The 17589-nt window shown below is 44.7% G+C and overlaps 1 protein-coding gene across 1 annotated transcript in view; it reads left to right on the top strand.

Moving 5' to 3' along the window:
• Positions 1-587: 587 nt before the first annotated feature.
• basp1 (brain abundant, membrane attached signal protein 1) overlaps positions 588-17589 on the top strand; it is a 35818-nt gene continuing 18816 nt past the window's right edge. Inside the window, exon 1 of the mRNA XM_079285466.1 lies at positions 588-682. The gene's annotated coding sequence lies outside the window, so the exon portion shown is untranslated. The remainder of the gene's footprint in view (positions 683-17589) is intronic.

Raw genomic sequence — 17589 nt, 5'->3', positions numbered from 1 at the left:
CGGGGTGTCGCGTGCATTCATTTGTGCATCAACAAGTCGGTCCAGCTCTTCAACAAGTCCCCTGAGACTGGTCCACAGAAGCAGCGCGTCTCTGCAGCGGAGGGCAGGGGGCGCACGGAGGCAACCAACGAGGAACGAGACAGAGGATGGAGCAGTATTTACACGAAAACATGCGCAGAGGAAAAATGCACATTCTCCACCAGTGCGCAATTATTTACTAATCACACAAATCCAGCAGGAAGAAGAGATTTAAGAGACATTTAGGATAACTTCCTCTTTGGAAACAGAGCTGCTGTGATGGATATTAGAGAGAACATGATGAGACTCGAGTGGAATATTACAGTGATAAATTACCGTAAAGCAGTGCTGCTATTCATATCGTTTAAAAACAAACGTCACGCATCATAACGCTTTAAGAGATGTTATTTGAAGAAAAAACACTCAGTGAAACAGCCTCTCCTCGTGAGAAAGAAATTGCAAATTGTGCATCTGTGTGCTTGCGTGCGTGCACAACAAGCGCGCGTGCACGTGCGCGCGGGCGGAGGTTCGCCGAGCCGAGCCGTGCCGTGCAGCAGGCACAAGCCGCTGGGCGCGCAGGAGAAGCCGCAAAAAAAAATTACAGCAGCCGCGACTTGAACCCTGCGAGGAGAGCAGCGGGAGCGTCGGAACTTCGGTGAGAACGGTAAGAGCCGCCGGTCTCCTCCTCCTCCTCCTTTCATTTACCAAAACAACTAAAAGCGCTTTGGATGCTTTTGGGATATTTTATTGTCATTTTTTTTTTTCATTCCTTTTGTCTTGTTTTCCATCTGTCCATGTGGAGCCCAGAGCACAAGAGACAAAAGATCCGCGAGATTCCACGCAAAAAAGAAAAGAGGAAATAGATTTGTTTTTTTAAAGGAGCTGAATTAGAACATTTTACAATTCCAAAAAATGAATTCTTCTTCGATCCTCTCTTTTTTCCAGCCGAGAAAAAAATGTGCACGAGCTTTAAAAGGGGTGTGTACCGTCTGGAGCAACACGCGCTTCACCCTCACACACACATTTTTTGCTTTTTCTCACTTTTATTGAGGTAAAAATTGCGTGCCTCGACTGCGCGTGGTGCACATCCTCTCACGCGCTCTTTATCGTTTATCGATTGCCCTGACGTGGTGTGTTATTCTATAATTCACGCAGCGGCGGAGCGTTTATTTTCTTCATCATTTACAGTTGAAACAAGCAGAGCCTCCTCTGCTCGCCTCACCTCTTTGTCTGTGCGGAGGTGTGACACCGCTCGGCCGCGTGCAACACGCCTCACTCACATGCACGCGACCACACACATTCAGCGTCTCCAACCGGATTATGTCACGATTTACATGAATTATTGATCTCATATTTCCGTTTTATTGCACTGAGGAGAAGAAGAAGAAGAAGGTGGAGGATGGAGGATGGAAGAGGGAGATGGGGGAGCGTGTGTGGGATGAGGAGGAGGAGGAGGGGGGGGGGGGGGGGGAGGAGGAGGGTGAAGAACTGGGGGTGTACCTGAATAACCCCCCACCTCCGCGTGCACATATAAGTTCACCCTCTCACTCCGCTTCCCTTACTGCTGCTGCAGGATTGATTTTATTTCTGCATCGAGTCAAACTTTATTAGCCGTCCTCCATCGGTCGGAAGCCTTGGTCCTTTGTTTGCCGCGGCACGCATGCGCACTGGGAGTAGGGTGTGGATGGGAGAGAGATGCCACCTTGCCTGTCAATAGGATGGAGAGGAAGAGGAGGAGGAGGATGGTGGGGTTTTAATTCGTGGTCTGAGGAAAAATAACTTGATTATGGAAATAAAATGCTTTTTGTGTCGGTTGGGTTGTGTGTGTGTGTGTGTGTGTGTGTGTGTGTGTGTGTGTGTGTGTGTGTGTGTGCGTGTGTGTGTGTGTGTGTGCGTGTGTGTGTGTGTGTGTGTGTGTGTGTGTGTGTGTGAATGGAGCCACAGTGATGGAGCTCACATATCCCTCAGTAAATTAAAGTGATGCTGTTTAGTGCTGAAATAAGTTGTCGATTCATCGATTAGTTGATGTGAAGAAAATGAATATTCACGTTATAATCAGACAATCAATTAACCCTTAAGGCAATTATCAAGCAAAAAAAACTGTTTCCTGCTTTTCTCTCCTTGATATCTTTGAAAACTGAATATTTGTTCACTATTTTCTGTCCTTTTATCGACTAAATGACTTATCCATAATTCAGATTGATTAATTATGAATACAAGTCAATTTCAGGTCAATGTAAAGGCTCCTATCGGTGCTGCTGACCTGCAGGATGTGTGATGATGCTCCTCTGGTCACACAGAGACCTTTTGTTTCTCTGCTGAACTCAACATTAATCTTTTAGTGGAAATGAATCATATGTTTGTGTCGCCATCATATAAATACAACAATAAATGTGTTTATTTATCTTTTCTGTCAGTTAATGCACGACTCACTTCTTTTCCTTTCCTCGAGTATTCCCACTGGATGCTTTATTTCTACACATTTACTTTGCAGACTGACATTTTACAAACTAAACACACGATAAACTTGAAGAATCATTCATTTTTATCGTTCCATGTCTCGTTTTAGGGTTTAAAATGTGCCCCTCTGTGACCAACTCATCTAAATGCTGCGTACATGTTACTGCATCACACATCAGTAGGCTGGTCTACACTGGTAATAGTTTAAGTGGAGCCATTCTGCATGCTGAGCTCATGTACTTTTAATACTTAGGTACATTTCGCTGATTATTATAAGAACACTTCTTCCATAATCTGATTTCACACAGTCACACTGTCCTCAACAATCACTCTGAAATGTTTACAGTATGTCTGCGATAATTCATTTTATTTGATTGTATTGCAGTGGACATATTTTCTGCCTTTAATAATCAATAATGTGCTTTTAACTCGTAGCCGACCAATAATACTCATCGGGCACTGATTTCATAACTCCCATCATAGTGCAGCATTTAATCATTATGTGCCAATATTTTGCTGATAACTTGGTTCTTCCAAACAGAAGAACAAAGTCCTTAACAATTGTAATGTAAGACGCATTCTGATTGGCTGCCGTGCGACTGTGACTTTTGCTTGTCACATGTCTTCACCCGCCGTCACATGTTTCCTGTCACTCTACTTACGATCTTTTAAAGGCAAACGAGACCTCCAAGACTAATAAAGAGTAACGAACAGAATAATTCACTAACAGCACGCAAACGTAATCATAAAGCTCTCCGTGGTCTCCGTGTGAGCCGCGCTGTACGATCACCGTGGCTAGCTGTAGGAGCTGTAGGAGCTGTAGTAACGCGTCCTGCCCGTCTGGCTGCTGATTGGCTCTCATAAATCCAGTGCGCTCATTCATCCTGCTGGACGGAGAGAAAACAGCGACCTGATAAGAAGTTACGACGGCTGCTCAAGGTGTGTGTGTCGGACAGATATGACTGTGTGTGTGTGTGTGTGTGTGTCAGGGAGGAGGGCAGAGAGTTGGTTGTCACATATACTGTCTGACACATACACTGTCTAAAGGTCCAGACGCACCAGCCGTGTCGGCCCTCGTGGGCTAATGGAGCGTGTTGAGGGGAGAGAATCTCTTGGTCAGTGGCCCTTCAACCCTATGACGCTCTAGGGACCCATAGAGAAAGTGTTGGACGTGTCAGGGACAGCGTGTCAGTATTTGCTCATTAAATGTATTTTGTCTTTTCAAAATAAACTCCCGTATTCACAGGAAGTTAGTCACAGGCAACAAATCTATTTAGGAAAAGATAGTGGTTCACGTTAACTCGACTAACTAGCGAGTTGTTTGTCTGGACGTCGGCGTGTAAAAATCGGCTCATTTCATGTACAGTGTCTTTTCAAAATAAACTTCCGTCTTCACAGGAAGTTAGGTAGAGGCAACAAAACTTCTTAGTTCGGGTTAGAAAAAAGATTGTGGTTAAAGTTAACTTGACCGACTAATGACTCACGTGACCATCGAACTGACGTGACAGAACAAGTCCATGTTGACTTTTACTTTGAAGCGAGACACAAGCTGTGTCCTGGGTGAAAGTCCTGTGTTTGTTTCAAGTGCACATTTTGTAGCCTTCATCGCAGCTAGTTCTTTGGTCAAAAGTATGTGGACAGGAGGTTATAGGGCTGTTGAGGGCGACGTCCACATACTTCTGTCAGACAGAAAGAGAGAGAGCGGGTGAGCCATGCCAGCTCTCTCAGCAGCTCCCCTCTTTGTCCGTGGTCCTCTCAGTGCCAAGATGTCAAATATTACAAAATCTTTGTAATATGTACCTCTCTTTGTTGACGCTCCAGTGAGTCATGTGATCAACAGGATCACTTTCATCCATCTTAATTAAACCATCAGCCCGCGTGTGATGCAGGCGGAGGCTCGTTAAGGTTCGGCAGCGGAGATGAAGCAGGACACCGGGAGGCTGCAGCTGGTAGCGCACATACAGCCGAGTGGGTGGAGGAAGGTGGGGAATAGGTGCAGCTGCTGGTTGAGTCATCGCTGCTGCTGCTACTGTCACTACCGCGGAGGAGAAAGTGGACAATTCAACTCAACGGGGTCTGCTCCTGCTGATTTCAACATGGATAAGTTGTACAAGATGTAGTGGAATTTGGAAAAGCGTCGTTGCTGTTTGAACAATATTTATGCATTTCTTTGCCAATTAAAATGCAGCTTTTGTGGGGAAAAGCATCTCAGAGTATCACATGAATGCAAAGCATCTTTGTGGAGGTGATCTGGCCGGGGTGCCGCCATTAGAGCCAAATACCAACGCTGTATGTGAGCCGGCTGACGGAACTACTTCTACTGCATTTACCACGTACAACATTGAGTCATCTGCAAAGAGTCGGAGGCAACAAAATGTTTCACAGTTGGACTTTACTCGCTGTTTCTATTTGTCTGGTCACTCAGTTGAATACTCGAGTACGATCACTGTAAGAAGAGGCTCAATGCGTTCATAGTTATATCACTGGAAGAGCTGCTGCAGGAGACGGATCCTTCTGTTGGTGTTGAATGAGTTCGGGTGTGAAATGGGGAAGTGACTTCCTTGGAGCTGTTTCATGTTGTTTAACAGAGCGGCTCACTGCGGTGTGGCCGTATAAATATTAAGTGTTTATTCTATAAAGAGTCCGTGAGCTGCAGGGAAACCAGAAGAAGTTTCTGTTTCACACTTTTAAACGGAGACTCTACGTGGCCGAACTTCCTCTGTTTGATGAGCGTTCAGTGTCCGTCACTGCAGCATGCCGGGAATGAGGAAGTGGCATGTTTCGACTTCATGTCAGAGGAAGCGTGACACTGTGTAATGAATGGCTTTCTAAAAGTGTACTCCGGTGCTGTTTATGCTGAAGCGGAGCCACGGTGCAGCAGAGGGCTTTACAGGGACGATGGAGGCGCTGTGACCGTCATCAGGAATTTTCATTTCCCAGCAACATGGTCGTCTGCTGCCTCACCGTTGATCTCTGTCAGTCTTTTTATAGTTGCTATAAGGAGCACAGAGCCATAGCATGTCCCACTGAGCTCGTGTCCTCTGTGTGAATGATTACGGTCAAAAATTACACAAGTCAGGATCTTTTAAAAGCCAGCTCCTATATTTTTAGGTTCAATATCTTTAAATACGAATACATTTTCCACTATTTTTCTGAATCTTGTAGGAATTGTTTCCAGTTAAAACCGTTCATTCAGAGTTCTTCTCTGTCTTGCATAATGTGTGTTATCCTGAATAACCGGGACATCGTGTTGAGAAAGACATTGTAAAAATACTGTCAGCACAAATACAATCATATTCATCCAGCACTGTGTTGCAGAAGAGATCTCCAAACCTCTTCAGATAATAACAGAACCAGATACCAGTTGGGTTGAGCAATGGGAAGTACAGATACACAATCAATCACTGTTTATGTAGCTTTATATTGTGATATTAATATGATTTGTTGCATGGTCAGAGTCTTTATGGATGAAATGGCTGTTTTTGTCTAATTCTGTTAATTCCATCCCTGACAAAGCAATAAACTTCATCACATTGATGCAATTAAAAAATCCAATCTTGCACAGAAAATGGAATTAAAAAGGTACGTCAACATGTATACATGATCTCATAGGAGTAGTTGAGAGAACTTTCTTCTCTGCCAAATATCTGGAGAAACAGACCCGACGACAGCTCTTGCTTCAACAGAAGCACAAACATGATTTTACAAATGCTGAACTCCGGCCTTTGACCCGGGGTCTGATGAGCCGGTGTTTCTGCAGCTAAAGTGCACGAGAATGAAAGTGGAAGTGGCGGCTGGCCCCCTCCCCCCTCCTCCCTCCTCCCTCCCCCTCGCGTCCCTGCCCGCTCCGGTCCCGCCGCAGGTTTGACGGCGGTGCAACATGTCCTCGTCCTCGTCCTCGTCCTCGTCCTCGTCCTCGTCCTCGGCAGCTCTTTCACCATGAGCGCCATCTGTCACATCGCGCCTCGTCTTTCAGGAAATTACAGCGCCAACCAGAAGTGACAACGTTATCCGATATGTACCCGGCGGGGCGGGAATGAACTCGGCAATCTCAGCTTGCTCTCTGCCGAATCCCAAATCCACTCACTCGCTCACCCGGTCGTCCTTGAGGATTTGGAAATCATTTGGCGATAGACAAAGACACAATGCGGCCATACTTCCTCCCCCGACCTGTCCTCCTGTCTGTGGAGGAGTCAGATCTCTTCATAAAAGCTGAACAGACAGCGAGAACATTCTCATAGTTTGGGATTTGAACAGCCAACAATGTGATTTCAGACTGAAAAACCGGAACCTGTTATTGTAAAGTAGTTGCTATGAAAGAGGAACAGATTATGGAGCATTGTTGAGGCTTTTTCAAGCTACAGCAACACCTCCGATCGTAAAACAGGAACATTTGTATCACTTGTGGATCGTTAACTAATAACTCCAGGCTTCAGGCTGTTTACCGTAAAACAAACAAAAGGGCCCCGTGGCATTCCTGCCTCATGATCTCACAACACTTCATGGAAGTATTTATTATATTGTACACAAGAATCAATTATTAACTGCAGGTATTTCCAGAAGCAAATATGCAGTGTGAATAATAGATCAGCATGAACTCCAGTTAAAGTTCGCAGTCGTATCTGCTGGCTGTTGAACATGCTCTCTCACCAGTGAGGTGGGCGGCAGCCATCTTGTTTCAGCCCAGCAGGCTCCTGAGCACAAAGCTGCAACAAAGACCAGAACATCTGCTGCATGCATTTTCAAACATATACTGCATGAGGTTGAAAGTGGAGGACGCGGAGATGTGTAGAAACCAATGGTCAGCTGGACAGATCTGCAGAAACAACATTATTCTGTTCAGCAGCATGAATATGTTGACGTCACGGCCTTCAGCAGCACCGTTCATCCTCCTCTCCGTCTTCACCTCTCCGGCTACATCTCGAAGGACTGGGAAACGTTTCGGGCGCGGCTCTTTGCGTGAATCTCAAACAGTCGTGAGGCCGTTTGAGAGAGTGAGAGGAATGAGATGGCACAGCAGAGTAGACTCGTGGTGCGCGGCCTCTTCACGCTCGAGCTGCAGTCCCAGTTCTGTCAGCTCCCATCAACGAGAGAGAAATTACAAGAATATCTCTCAGCGGGTTGTTTCTTATTGTTTTTCCTCAGTGTGCGACGTATTCAAGGGCTCGTCTGAAACGATGCGTGAGAGCATGAGACTGCGAGGAGGCGGATAGTTACAAACAAGAGTTTGTTATTCAATCTTGTTGTTAAATGTATTGTTTATTGTATAATAAAACATTTTTATTTACTTATCTAAAAAATATATATAATCCTTTAGAATTGTTATTTATTTAGAATTGTTTTAATGTTTTTTGAAAATAATATTTAAAAAAATATTCAGATTTATTTTTATTTTGTTTACTTAACAATCAAAAAGTTTGAATTATTTAAATATATATAAAATAAATATATTATTATTATTTAAACATTTTATTTCAAATATTATGTCTAAATTATTTTGTTTTACAAGTTTTAATGAATTAATTAAACCATATAAAATATATTTCTGTTGGATTAGTTCATGTATAATTGTTCACTACCCCCAAGGTCTTAAAGCAGAATTAAAATGAATTGTGGTTTTACTAATATATATTTTGTATTATTATGTAGTATTTACCATAGATTCTTTGTACTATAAATATTTTTTTAAATACAATGAATACCATTCATTTGGAAGAATAAAAATAAAATAATGTAGTCACATTTAATATAATTTGAAAAATATTTAATATTTTATTTCATAAAAATAATCAAATAGAACAGCTTGTATTTTATCTGTTCATTTGAGAGTCAGAATAAATTAAATTGAATTATTGTAGCTATAAACTAATTGGGGCTTGAACATGAACCCGTAACAAGCTTGCCGTTCTTTGAAGGCCTGGATGTCTCACTTTGCTCCTTGCTCAGCTGACCCAGTGTACACCAGACAGACCAATTAGAGGTCTGTAGACGCTGCGTGTCCTCATGAGTCCAGTCAGCTGCATGGTGCTGGATGATGTGTGTCTTGCCCCCCCGGCTCTTTTTTGGGGTTAGCTGGAGTTCAGACTCAACTTTGTCCCCGTATCCTCGTCTGGTCTGCCACCCAGCATCGCTGACTGCAGGGCTGTCCTCGCCCTCTCGCCGTCTCACTGTTGTGGCCGGTGACACGGGTCATTGAGCCGCGACGCTGAGCGGGCCAGTTTAGCCACACAGACAGACTGACCATCGGAGGAGAGACGAGGCCGGTGGACGTCTGAGTCTGCTCTCGACGTGTTTGTTCTCAGCCTGAAGCCACGCGGTCTCACTGCTGAGTGCTCCTTCTGAAGTCACAAGCGCAGCTTCCTGTTCTTCAGCGTGTCTCGAGGAGACACCAGGCAGTAGATTGTAAACAAAAGTCACATGACTCACGTGCAGCTCATTTAGACATTTTGAAGTTTCTTTTAATGTTCACACAATTTAGAATCAAGAGGTTGTTTCCTGTAAGATCGAGGAACTAAAGACAGGATGCAGCTACATGTGTGGCTCATTTTACAGACGTGGAGGCTGTTCTTGTTCACTAGTTACTCATAAACAAGCTGCTAACAGGAAAAAACCCACAAATGATTCACCGTGAGGTAAAACTGCAGCTTTACAAACTGAATTGGATTTCTTCATTTGCTATCCTGAGAATCATCGTGCATCGTCCTCGCAGGAGTCTCGGCCTTCAGAGGAAACACGTCAGATGAAGTGAATCCACTTTGCTGATCTTTGCTGAAACATGTGAAAGAATACGACGGACGACGGACATACTGGGAACTAAGGACTGGTAACGTGAAGGAGGGAAGTGCAACATGTTTGCGTGGGCCGCAGCAGCCGATGAGACGTCTCGCCGCTTCCTAAACGTCTGAGGGAGTCTTTCCCTCCCTTCATGCGGCAGATTTATGGAACGATAAAGACGATTCCAGCGGCGGTGCTTTATGTTTTCCTGTGCACCGAGATTTAGCCGGTAAGGCGGATCATAAACATCACAGAAAACATCCCCTAGAAAGCATTGAGGAGTTACGGTCTCAGGTCTGGAGCCCCGGGGGCTCGTGTCCTCAGTTCTGATTGACCGAGGACACGAGTCTTAAAACAAACTCATACCATATCATAACCCGACCACCTGACTGATGTTGCCATAGAGCCGCACCACTGTCACGGCTAAAAACTATGCAGAAGTATCTTTGGCAGGAAATAAAGTATTATTATAAATCTTCAGCCTCCTTTTCCACCACAGAAACTTTCTTGGTGGACCAGGAACGTCTTGACCGCAGGGACAAGCTTCTAAATTCAGTTCTGAGGACGTGTTACCCCCAGAAAGGTCCTGGTCTGCGGGTAGTATACCTTCTGAAAGTACAGCAGCGCTCTGGGTGTGGTTTGCAGGGACGACCGTCGCGGATTGGTCCAACATGCACGGCGCCGCTGCTTGAACTCGTGCACCGTTTCATTCATAAACAAGGAAGCTGTCGGCTTCTTGACTCATTTTAAAGAAGATGAAAGGATGAAACGAGGGAGCAAGCGGTAGAAAAGAGAGACAGCAGGGTGGAGTGACCGACGCTCTGGCTTCATGTTCCTCCTCTGCATTCTGTTCATTACATCCAACGTGCATCGCGAGTAAATGTCGTCGCAATGAACCAGCGGACTCATTTGTCTCATGTTCTCAGGTCTTTGGACCGCGATGGAAACGCAGACAGCAATGAACCTTTTAGTCCCTTGAACAGTAGTCCCAGGATTGAATCAGCAGGAAGTACTTGGTGCAAACACGGCTTCAGTAATTATCTGGTGTCAGCAAGAGTTCTATTCTGTGTCTCATTAAGTAGAAAACAACTGCTGCCTGAGAAGTGAGAAGCTAATAACTGACGATAGTGATGTCAAAGATGTGCACAATCTGCAGCTAATGAGCTAAAACATGCAAATCAACCGATAAACATTTCCCATCAGAGCTGCTCGCTTTATTCCCAGAACTTCCTCAGAAATGTCGCTTGGCTGCGATCCGTTGGAGATATTGATTGATGTTGGACCACGTCTGGCTCCGGGTGGGCCCTTCAGGGATCTGTGCCGACAGATGGAAAGGAGGACGGTGGGACGGCAGAGCTGCTGGTGGTGGGCTTAGAGCTGCAGCGCTATTGATTGACACGAGAGACAAAAGCCGAGCTGAAAGCAAAGACAAAGAGAAAAGAAAAACCTTCCCTGAAACAATACTCGGGTGGCTTTGGTAGCCAAAAGGAGCCTCTATCTGTAAGTGATGTGTGCAGATTGTATCAATCTCTAGTGGTTGCAGCACTCTCACTGGAGTTGGACTGTGCTTCAGGAAAAAGCAGAAAAGCAGTGATTAGACATATCCCTACTCCCATTTCTCACCCCATCACAGACGAATAATCCCGTCTCTCTGGCTTCTGGTGGTTATTTCAAGGTGACAGAAATGTCTGCAGGTTCCTCCTCACTGTCAGTCAACCAGGAACTGAGTACATTTGAATCCAGTGCAAGTATTTAATGATGAAGTTATGCATTCGGCAACGAGATCTTCACCATGGCAAATGTTTGCTCATACTGACATTGAGTAAAGCTCACCTGTGCCTCGTCATGCGTGTGAATATATTCTGCCTTTGTCTTGCAGTTCCTCTTAAGTATCACGTTATGAAGGATGACTCGGTGCAGACAGCAATCAGGAAATCATAAGAATGTAAATGCAGAAGAGAAGTGAGAAAGGGGAAGGAGGTCTGTGTTACAGTGTCAGATAGAAGATGTGTAAATGTGATTAACCCTTTTGTGACCGCAGGCTGAACACAAACACCACGCTACGTCGTTGCGCTACGTCGTTGCGCTACGTCGTTGCGCTACGTCGTTGCGCTACGTCGTTGCGCTACGTCGTTGCGCTACGTCGTTGCGCTACGTCGTTGCGCTACGTCGTTGCGCTACGTCGTTGCGCTACGTCGTTGCGCTACGTCGTTGCGCTACGTCGTTGCGCTACGTCGTTGCGTCGTTTCGTTGCGTCGTTTCGTTGCGTCGTTTCGTTGCGTCGTTTCGTTGCGTCGCTTCGTTGCGTCGTTTCGTTGCGTCGCTTCGTTGCGTCGCTTCGTTGCGTCGCTTCGTTGCGTCGCTTCGTTGCGTCGCTTCGTTGCGTCGCTTCGTTGCGTCGCTTCGTTGCGTCGCTTCGTTGCGTCGCTTCGTTGCGTCGCTTCGTTGCGTCGCTTCGTTTCGTTTTGAACACAAATCTGATTTTTTTCTAACCTTAACAAAGTAGTTCATTTGCTCAAACATAACCAATTGTTTCACAACGTTAGCGCCGTGTGATACGAGGCTGAAATGAAAGATATTTTTTGTTCAGAAACGTTGACATTCAACGTTTGCAGAAACGTACAATGCTAACATTTAGTTTCTGCCGACAGGGTTTCTTGCATAAACTGTGACTACATATAATAAGCATGCTAACATTAGCATAGCTTAATGGATTGCCTCACTTGTGACAAGAACAGCAAAGTGCCTGCAGCTCATGGTGGAGAAATGCAATCTTCTAATTGTTGGTCTTCATAACCCTTTGATTTATTATTTGATATTTCATGCAACATGTCTGAAAGTCATATGTCTGTCGAATGTGGATTTTCATCACATGACATCTCATGTTCCATATTTTAGCATGATCACCTGTGATAGTGACAGCCGTGTCAGCTTCCCTGAGAATCTCACACATCTAGTTATTGATAAGCCTATTTTTATAATCAGATTTCCGGAATTATGTTTTTCTTCACATCTCTAGCTCTGTTAACTACCCTCCAGCCGCCCGTTGTCTCAGTGCCGACACTGAGCACATGTTCTGTATGTGTAGTTAAAGCTGCTGTACATTATTGATGACATGCAAACACAGCTGAGAACACAAAGTCCTTATTTCTCTTCATAACACGGTCACGATAATACACGAGACAAACACCGGTCATGACACAGTGCACCGCGTTTATTGACTTCGTGAAATCTGATTGATATCGTCTGTTGTTGGACTTAATTGGCTCACTGCGGTGTCGTGCGTTCACATTGATTCATTCATTAATCAGGGCTTAACATAGCTTCCTGTGCAGCAGGTTCATAAGGTTTCCACAGGTTGCAAAGGTCAAAGGTGAACAAGTAATCCAAGCATACGGCTGTTTTTTTCAAGTCAAAAACGCAAAAAAACAACAAAAAAACACCCAGCTTGCCAGGCGGGGGGGCTTCTCATTTAAATTCAGCAGAGCGTGTGATGAAAGATGCAGAGACGAGATGACGATTCCTTTGAAAGCACGCAGACCGAGCACTCGACAGCTCTTGAAGTCTCCTGACTCACAGCGGGTGTCTGAGGCCGGGCGGCGGCGGCGGCGGCGTGTTGGGAGGAAGGAGTATTGGCAGGAGCCTGTGATGGAGTGGAAGATAGAGCCGGCTGTCACTGCAGTTTGGGGACGAGTCTCCTTTGAAATGACAGAGAGGACGAATGCATCCACCCGGCTCCGCTCAGGGTCCATTTTGATTTGTGGTTGACGATGTGCACTTTATCGCAGCTTATCTTACATGTACAGAGTGCACTCCTGCTCAAGATGGCTGCCGCGTGGATCGATCAGAGAGATGCTGCTGTAAGGCCGTCAGTGAAGGACCATGGAGTGGAAAAAACCCAACAAGATTATGAACAGAAGGGACTTTCTCATTCGCACGTGTCCTCCAGCTCAGCTCCGGCTGAAACTCTAACTCGATTAAGATGAACGCACTCATTGATATTCCACGAGCCATCCTGAAAACCAAGGCCGAGTGGATCATCAGAAAGCTGTTCGGACAAACCGAGGAGAAAATGGACTTCACGTTAATCTGAATGTTTTATGGAGACGAATGAGTCGAGCCGCTGATATTCCACCGACGTGCCGCACTAACACTCATCTACATCCTGGTGCCCTTGTAGCCGCCCCGTTACACTGTGACACAAAAACAAGACGCCGCCGTTAGCTCAGAAGAAGTTTCCGCTCAGCACTCCGATCTATCGTGGCCTGAGTGCAGCTGACACACACTTCCTGACAACGTCACCCAATCAAAGCCGTGGCTATTTTTGCACATTTACATCATGTGGGTGGATGTATGAGTGAAGAGTTGGTCATGTTAAGATGAATATAGTGAGCCGTTAAATCGAGGTTTAATTACCGTGAACAAACAGACATTAGTCATCTTTGCTTTTTTTAGCACTTCTGAATGAATAAGCACTGAGTAGTTCATACGCGAGCTTTCAGAAACAGTTTCAGTTTGTCATGTTGAGGTGTAAACTACCGCATGACATGAATGTTGCGTCACGCCTGATGATCTTTAAATAGAAACACCACAATCCTGCTCACTTAATAATCTACTAATTGACCAAAGCTTCACGTGTTAAAGCTGCATTCTCTCTAGTGTCCACCAGGGGGCGACTCCTCTGGTTGTATAGAAGTCTATAGAAAATGACTCTACTTCTCTCTTGATTTATTACCTCAGTAAACATTGTAAACATGAGTTTATGTCTCAATCTCTAGTTTCAAGTCTGAAATGAAATGATGAAGCAGAGCAGATACTAATCCAAGAAGGCTTTGTAGACTGTATACCTCAGACAATCAGCCATTCCACTACCCAAGAGCGAGGACGTCCGATACGACGGCCAGACGATGCGTCACCTCAAACATTTGACATCAACAAAGACAACACACAACAGCTGACCCATGACTCAACCGGTGCTTCTGTAAGACACAACACTGGACTTTGTGTTTGCTGTTAAACAGCAGACGGCGTGCTCTGTTTGACAGGAAGTGAGAACGTTTTACTGTCTGCAGGACTAAGACACTGTCAACGTGTCGTCACTGAAAACTGATTTAAGGTTTATATCCAAAAGTTATCAGAAACACATGGAAACCACGAGTCAAACAGCTTCTATGAGGTTATGCAGAGAGGTAAGCTGGAACTCAGATGCATTGTGTTGTGTAGTCTGCGTTATAAACGTTTGTTGACTGAATAAGCATGAATTGACTTTTCTTATGAAACCATAAAACACAGCAAACTAACTTGACCAAACATTTGGAAGCTGTTGTGAGTGTTCGCACGCTCTCCTCAGAGATGTGACGCTTCTCTGTGTCCTCTATGTGGACTTATGCATTCATTCTCCTTTAATGAGATGCATTTCTGTTGCTTTTCATGCCACTAGCCGCTCATTTACATCCCAAAGTACGGACGGCCGTTCATTTTTCTTTGACGTTTTCTATTTTCAAACATCATTGCAGAGAAAAATCACTAATTGCTAAATTCATTGCGTAAATTACGGCAAACTCAGTCCAGAGCTTTCCACACAAAGTAGATCCTGGACTGAACACAATGACCTTTATTTCTTCACAGCTGATGTAGAATGTCTGCAGCTCTCTGAAGCTGCAACGGTTGGAAGGCGTTCGGTTGTGTTTGTGTTTGGTTCCCAAGAGACAACATTAATAAATTGGTATTATGAATAAATTGCTCTGGCAGATTCGCTGGTATGAAAACAGCGGGGTGTTTTTGGCGACACAATTTGCGACTCTGCTAATTGAGAGGAGTCAGAGCCTTTGAAAGATGAGAGGGCTGCAGTGCATTCAGACGGAGGGGCACGGAGCCACGAGAGGCTGGCAGCATCCAGAGCTGAACGGCTTCTGGTTCAGGAGGCACCGATGTGTAATCCAGTTACAGCGTGGGCGCTGAACTGAAGGCCGATAGGGTTCATGGTGAGGTCAGCCGGAGTTCATTGTTACGTTTGGATTTCTGCACATTTATTGTTGAACATATTTATAAGTGCTGCAGAGAAAGTGGAAGTTACAGAGTCTGAGGAGTCGGTGGAGATCCAACCAGAGCTAAAAGGAGAGTGACCATCATCAGCTGGACGCTGACATGGCTCCACATTAATGAGGACGTTGCTCTGTGTTTGCTGATGCGTCTGTTCGGCATATCAACTTTACAAGGTGATAATGTGTAAATGTTGAGTCCTCAGCTCGTCCTGCTGCCCCCAGTGACCACAATGTGAATTAATTCTGCTTTAAACTGGGAATCAACCAGTTTTGTTTCATTACAGAATGGAAGTTAGTTCCAGTCTTTAAGTAGCAGTCAGTCGAGGAGCAGGATCACATCTCCACAGTCTACAGGGAACCAGAAGCTTAGTTTCCAAGCAATCTTCATGCCAAACATTACCTGCAAAGACCTGCAGCAGACTTTTCCACAGCTGACATTGTCAAAAATATGGTTTTGCACCAGCCGTCCTCCTGTGAGTGACTCACATGAATGTTGGGCGTAGATAATAACCACAGGCATTTAAAACAGACTGACGGCTCTGTACAACCAGAGGAGTCGGCCCCTGGTGGACACTAGAGAGAATGCAGCTTTAACACGTGAAGCATCAGCTGCACTTTTCAGAGGTTGCCGCCTGAATATAGCTAAGGCATTGCCAGGTTGCTACTTAGGTTGTTACTCTTAGCAATATAAGAGCAAGGTTTGCAACAAACAAAGAAAATACAGTCATAAAAGATTACGTAACAAAACCTCCTGTGAGCCTTTCTGATCATTTCAAAAACAATACTCCTCTTCTTATCACTCCCCAAACATAATATTAATGATTTACGTAATTATTTATAGTTTGATCCAGCAGAAAACTCCTAGAATAAAAGAAACCTACAATCCAATTCGATCACTTGAACTAATTCAATCTAATGACTGTTTCCAGGAGGAAATGTTGTGTCTCGTGTGGACATGCTCCGCTCTCTATCCCCAGAGAGACAGAGAGGTTTTTGCAGCTATTTCTCGTCCCCCTTTTCTTTAAAGTCAACTCAGAACTCAGGACAATATATATATATATATATATATATATATATATATATATATATATATATATATATATATATATATATATATACACAGTATCAGAAGTTTATTTATCGTCTTCTTATCTTAAAACCCATCCAGACTCAGAGAGTGCTCGACAGAGTTGTTTCAGCTTCGTATCCGGAGGATGTGACGGTTTTCAGACTTTCTGCTTTCGAAACCAAAGCCGTCCTATCAGTTCATCAAGTTCATGACAAGCCGGACAGGAAAGAAACAACAGTGATGGAAATCCACCGGCTCACGTCCAGAGTAAACGCCGGAGATCACAGAAACCAAACAAGGAGGCAAGAAAGCAAACTGAGTCTTCTTCTCCTTCTCCTTCTTCTCCTTCTTCTTCTTCTTCTTCTTCTTCTTCTTCTTCTTCTTCTTCTTCTTCTTCTTCTTCTTCTTCTTCTTCTTCTAGTGATGGAAGTAAGAGAACTTACAAAGCCTTTCATATGAAAGTTATTTTGGTTTTCTATAAAGAGAGAAACATTTCTACCCTTTCATACTGACTGTTTTCTGTCTTTTACTTCATAGTCCCGTGACGTAAACAGAGTGTTTTCTTGCCAAAGTGCTGCCGCTTTGGCCTCTGCTTCTGGTTTCTGTTGTGCTGCTGATGGACCGTCCTCATCGAGCCTCATCCAGCTGCTGCATTTCAAAGGGCATCAACTAAAAAGCCTGAAATGTAGAAGGTGGTGCTGATTTGTCGAGGCCACGGCGTGACATTTACCAGGTGACATGGAAGCAGGACCCGCTCTGCTGACGGGCCGACCCATTAGAACCTCTTCAGAGACAAAGAGAGGATGAGGAGAGGAGAGATACGGGGTTACAGGCTGCAAAGAATCCGTTATCCACAAATACTCAGGAGGGCTGCAGCCAATCACAGTCATGGAAACAGATCTGGGAGATTGTTCCGCTTCATTTAAACGGTGACAGCAGATGAGAAGTGTGTCAGACCACAAGTTCAGTCCTGTTACTATCATACGGGAGGCGGAGCGCTCCAGAGCCAGTTCATCATCAGAGAGCTTCTTCTTTCTCATTTTCCATTTCACTTTTACAAGTCTGTGGCTCACAGGCTCACAGGCGGCCATGTTGCTTCTTTTAACAGCCTCAGTAATTGTAATCTTTGTCAAACGTTTTTCAAACTCACATGAATAAGGAATTTGTTTGGGACTATTTTCAGCCGCGGACACACACAACAAAGACACAACCAGACGAGGGAGA

Source organism: Melanostigma gelatinosum (genome assembly GCF_949748355.1).
Source record: "Melanostigma gelatinosum genome assembly, chromosome: 15".
In the NCBI taxonomy this organism is placed as follows: Eukaryota; Metazoa; Chordata; class Actinopteri; order Perciformes; family Zoarcidae; genus Melanostigma; species Melanostigma gelatinosum.
This window is presented reverse-complemented; position numbering and strand designations above follow the sequence as displayed.